This window comes from Salvelinus namaycush, chromosome 23, assembly GCF_016432855.1.
Source record: "Salvelinus namaycush isolate Seneca chromosome 23, SaNama_1.0, whole genome shotgun sequence".
Taxonomy (NCBI): domain Eukaryota; kingdom Metazoa; phylum Chordata; class Actinopteri; order Salmoniformes; family Salmonidae; genus Salvelinus; species Salvelinus namaycush.
The window spans coordinates 22261007-22266805 of record NC_052329.1 but is presented as its reverse complement, the minus strand read 5'-3'; positions in this window follow the sequence as shown (position 1 = coordinate 22266805).

The window sequence follows — 5799 nt, the reverse complement described above, 5'->3', positions numbered from 1 at the left end:
GAGCCGTCCAGCCAGGACCAGCCAGAGCCGTCCAGCCAGGACCAGCCAGAGCCGTCCAGCCAGGACCAGCCAGAGCCGTCCAGCCAGGACCAGCCAGAGCCGTCCAGCCAGGACCAGCCAGAGCCTTCCGCCAGCCAGGATCCGCCAGAGCCTTCCGCCAGCCAGGATCCGCCAAAGCCTTCCGCCAGCCAGGATCCGCCAGAGCCTTCCGCCAGCCAGGATCCGCCAGAGCCTTCCGCCAGCCAGGATCCGCCAGAGCCTTCCGCCAGCCAGGATCCGCCAGAGCCTTCCGCCAGCCAGGATCCGCCAGAGACTTCCGCCAGCCAGGATCCGCCAGAGCCTTCCGCCAGCCAGGATCCGCCAGAGCCTTCCGCCAGCCAGGATCCGCCAGAGCCTTCCGCCAGCCAGGATCCGCCAGAGCCTTCCGCCAGCCAGGATCCGCCAGAGCCTTCCGCCAGCCAGGATCCTCCAGAGCCTTCCGCCAGCCAGGATCCGCCAGAGCCAGCCAGCCAGGATCCGCCAGAGCCAGCCAGCCAGGATCCGCCAGAGCCAGCCAGCCAGGATCCGCCAGAGCCTTCCGCCAGCCAGGATCCGCCAGAGCCTTCCGCCAGCCAGGATCCGCCAGAGCCAGCCAGCCAGGATCCGCCAGAGCCTTCCGCCAGCCAGGATCCGCCAGAGCCTTCCGCCAGCCAGGATCCGCCAGAGCCTTCCGCCAGCCAGGATCCGCCAGAGCCTTCCGCCAGCCAGGATCCTCCAGAGCCTTCCGCCAGCCAGGATCCGCCAGAGCCAGCCAGCCAGGATCCGCCAGAGCCAGCCAGCCAGGATCCGCCAGAGCCTTCCGCCAGCCAGGATCCGCCAGAGCCAGCCGCCAGCCAGGATCCGCCAGAGCCAGCCGCCAGCCAGGATCCGCCAGAGCCTTCCGCCAGCCAGGATCCGCCAGAGCCTTCCGCCAGCCAGGATCCGCCAGAGCCTTCCGCCAGCCAGGATCCGCCAGAGCCTTCCGCCAGCCAGGATCCGCCAGAGCCAGCGAGCCAGGATCCGCCCCTCAGTCCGGTGCTGCCCCTCAGTCCGGTGCTGCCCCTCAATCCGGTACTGCCCCTCAGTCCGGTGCTGCCCCTCAGTCCGGTGCTGCCCCTCAGTCCGGTGCTGCCCCTCAGTCCGGTACTGCCCCTCAGTCAGGTGCTACCCCTCAGTCTGTTACTGCTCTTTGGAATAGTGGGATTGACATGGAGGGTGGATATTGGGAGGAGGCCACGGAAGCGGGGATTGACTATGGTGGGGTGGGGACCACGACCAGCGCCAGAGCCGCCACCGTGGACAGACGCCCACCCAGACCCTCCCCTAGACTTTGTGCTGGTGCGTCCGGAGTTCGCACCTTAAGGGGGGGGTTCTGTCACGTTCCTGACCTGTTTTCCTTTGTCATGTATTTGTTTTAGTTGGTCAGGGCGTGAGTTGGGTGGGTTGGTCTAGGTTTGATTTTCTATGTTGGGATTTTGTGTTCGGCCTGGTATGATTCTCAATCAGAGACAGCTGTCAATCGTTGTCCCTGATTGAGAATCATACTAAGGCAGCCAGGGTTTCACTTGTCTTTTGTGGGTGTTTGTTCCTGTGTCAGTGTTTGGGCCACACAGGACTGTTTCAGGTTAGTCACGTTTGTTGGTTTTTGTATTTTGTAGTGTTTGTTGTTTTTCCATTAAATAATGAATACTTACCAATCCGCATCTTGGTCCGATCCATGCTCCTCCTCGTCTGAGGAGGAGAACAACTACGATAGCCGTTATACATAGTTTAAAGTGGCTAGTGATACATGTATTACATAAAGATGGCAAGATGCAGTAGATGATATAGAGTACAGTATATACATATACATTATATTAAGTGGCATTGTTTAAAGTGGCTAGTGATACATTTTTGATCAATTTCCATCAATTCCATTATTAAAGTGAGCTGGAGTTGAGTCAGTATGTTGGCAGCAGCCACTCGATGTTAGTGGTGGCTGTTTAACTTCTCTGCGCTACGGATCCCTTTTACGGGATCATTTTCCTAAACAACCGCTAGAATTGCAGGGCGCCAAATGCAAAAATATTACTAAAAATATTTATAATCATGCAATCACAAGTGAAATATACCAAAACACAGCTTAGCTTGTTGTTAATCCACCTATCGTGTCAGATTTTGAAAAAATACTTTACAGCGAAAGGAATCCAAGCTTTTGTGAGTGTAGCAATCAATGCTAGAACAGTTAGCCTTATATTAGCTTGGTTAGCTTGGTCACGAAAGTCAGAAAAGCAATAAAATGAATCGCTTACCTTAGATAATCTTCGGATGTTTGCACTCACGAGACTCCCAGTTACACAACAAATGTTCTTTTTGTTCGATAAATGTTACTTTTATCACAAAAAAACGCCATTTGGGTTGCGCGTTATGTTCAGAAAACCAAAGCCTTGTTCCGTTTGACAAATTCCAAAAAGTATCCGTAATGGTCGTAGAAACATGTCAAATGTTTTTTATAATCAATCCTCAGGTTGTTTTTAACAAACATAATCGATAATATTTCAACCGGACCATAACCTATTCAATAAGAGAGAAAAGCAAAATGGAGAGCTCCCCTCTGGCGCGCAGGCACTATTCAGAGGACACCTGACTACTTTTGAAAGATCTCGTTCATTTTTCAAAATGAAATCCTGAAACTATGTCTAAAGCCTGGTCACAGCCCGGAAGCCATTGGAAAAGTAATCTGGTTGATACCCCTTTAAATGGAAGAAAGACTGGCCAGGAAACACAGAATTTAAAAAAAATGTAATCACTTCCGGGTTATATTTTCTCAGGTTTTTGCCTGCAGAATCAGTTTTTTTATACTCACAGACAATATTTTAACAGTTTTGGGAACTTTGGAGTGTTTTCTATCCTAATCTGTAAATTATATGCATATTCTACGATCTGGACCTGAGAAATAGTCCGTTTACCTTAGGAACGTTCTTTAAAAATATATATATATATGACCCCTAGCGTCAAGAGGTTAACAGTCTGATGGCCTTGAGATAGAAGCTGTTTTTCAGTCTCTCGGTCCCTGCTTTGATGCACCTGTACTGACCTCGCCTTCTGGATGATAGCGGGGTGAACAGGCAGTGGCTCGGGTGGTTGTTGTCCTTGATGGTTTTTATGGCCTTCCTGTGACATCGGGTGGTGTAGGTGTCCTGGAGGGCAGGTAGTTTGCCCCCAGTGATGCGTTGTGCAGACCTCACTACCCTCTGGAGAGCCTTACGGTTGTGGGCGGAGCAGTTGCTGTACCAGGCGATGATACAGCCCGACAGGATGCTCTCGATTGTGCATCTGTAGAAGTTTGTGAGTGCTTTTGGTGACAAAAGCACACAACGCTGTCTGTGTGGGTGGACCAATTCAGTTTGTCCGTGATGTGTACGCCGAGGAACTTAAAACTTACTACCCTCTCCACTACTGTCCCGTCGATGTGGACAGGGGGGTGCTCCCTCTGCTGTTTCCTGAAGTCCACAATCATCTCCTTTGTTTTGTTGACGTTGAGTGTGAGGTTATTTTCCTGACACCACACTCCGAGGGCCCTCACCTCCTCCCTGTAGGCCGTCTCGTCATTGTTGGTAATCAAGCCTACCACTGTAGTGTCGTCCGCAAACTTGATGATTGAGTTGGAGGCGTGCATGGCCACGCAGTCGTGGGTGAACAGGGAGTACAGGAGAGGGCTGAGAATGCACCCTTGTGGGGCCCCAGTGTTGAGGATCAGCGGGGTGGAGATGTTGTTACCTACCCTCACCACCTGGGGGCGGCCCGTCAGGAAGTCCAGTACCCAGTTGCACAGGGTCGAGACCCAGGGCAAAAAAGTTATTTAGTCTGTCTGGGAGCAAGACATCCTGGTCCGCAACGGGGCTGGTTTTCTTTTTGTAATCCGTGATTGACTGTAGACCCTGCCACATACCTCTTGTGTCTGAGCCGTTGAATTGCAACTCTACTTTGTCTCTATACTGACGCTTAGCTTGTTTGATTGCCTTGCGGAGGGAATAGCTACACTGTTTGTATTCGGTCATGTTTCCGGTCACCTTGCCCTGGTTAAAAGCAGTGGTTCGCGCTTTCAGTTTCACGCGAATGCTGCCATCAATCCACGGTTTCTGGTTTGGGAATGTTTTAATAGTTGTTGTGGGTACGACATCGCCAATGCACTTTCTAATGAACTCGCTCACCGAATCAGCGTATTCGTCAATGTCGTTGTTGGACGCAATGCGGAACATATCCCAATCCACGTGATCGAAGCAGTCTTGACGCGTGGAATCAGATTGGTCCGACCAGCATTGAACAGACCTGAGCGCGGGGAGCTACTTGTTTTAGTTTCTGTCTGTAGGCTGGAAGCAACAAAATGGAGTCCTGGTCAGCTTTTCCGAAAGGAGAGCGTGGGAGGGCCTTATATGCATCGCGGAAGTTAGAATAACAATGATCCAGGGTTTTACCAGCCCTGGTTGCGCAATCGATATGCTGATAGAATTTAGGGAGTCTTGTTTTCAGATTAGCCTTGTTAAAATCCCCAGCTACAATGAATGCAGTCTCAGGATATGTGGTTTCCAGTTTACATAGAGTCAAATGAAGTTCGTTCAGGGCCATTGATGTGTCTGCTTGGGGGGGAATATATACGGCTGTGATTATAATCGAAGAGAATTCCCTTGGTAGATAATGCCGGCGCCCCACAGGTTTCTGTGAAAGGACCAAACCGGACCAAACCGTAGCGATTCTCAACCATGATTTGTCACACATTCATAAATGCATTACATTTTCAGGCCAAAATTTTACAATTCATTTATTAGGAGTTTCACATTTTAACTACTTATATGTAAGTGCTTAAAATACTGTATAATGCTGTTATTTCGCAATTAAAGTTAACCCCCCCAAAAAAATTTACACAATTAACTGGAACGATACCTGAAATTACGTTGTGATACTCCCTGCATGGTCTTCATGAAAGAATCCTGGGAGACTAGTTGGCAGCCTGGGTCTCTTGCCAGCCTGTAGCTCAGCTTGCTTTTCCTCAAGCTCTGGATGCACACACAGGTCCAGCCAGGAGGCAGCTTCACCAGGGAGCGCTACACGTAGGTGCGAATCTCAGGCTCACTGGCACTCTCTGAACGGGCACAACGGAAACCTCTCCCGTAGGCCCATCACCCAGCAGGTGGGGACCAGGGCCACCAGCTCTTGAGGCCGGGCCCTTCATCTGTCGTTCTACATCTGAACAAGGCAGTTAACCCACTGTTCCTAGGCAGTCATTGTAAATAAGAATTTGTTTAACTAGGCAAGTCAGTTAAGAACAAAGGTTTAAAAAATGCATTATCTGCATTGTTGGAAAGGGCCCGTAAGCATTTCACTGTTAGTCTACAACTGTTGTTTACGAAGCATGTGACAAATAAAATGTGAGGTTGTGAATTTTTATGTCTTGTTAGGATACGCTCAACTCATATGATTCGCCTACTGCCTAGAAGAAAATAGATTCAGCCAGCTAATCAACACAAGTGCAACAAGTGAAAGCTCAGTGGAAGAAGACAGAATATGAAGATGAGAGCTGCTGGTTATCATGCCACTTCATCTTCAACTGAGCCATTGGACAGGCAGGAGTCATGGGAGCAGAACTTAGCCTAAGGGAGACGAGAAGGGTCTATCTGCAGAACGATTTTACTACATGCCACACCCACCACGCGTCACTTACTACTGCCATTGAGCTGCTAGCTAGCTGGGACAGGGTTTCCCATTGTGGCTGCTAGCTAGCTAGGAAAGGGTTTCTCCATT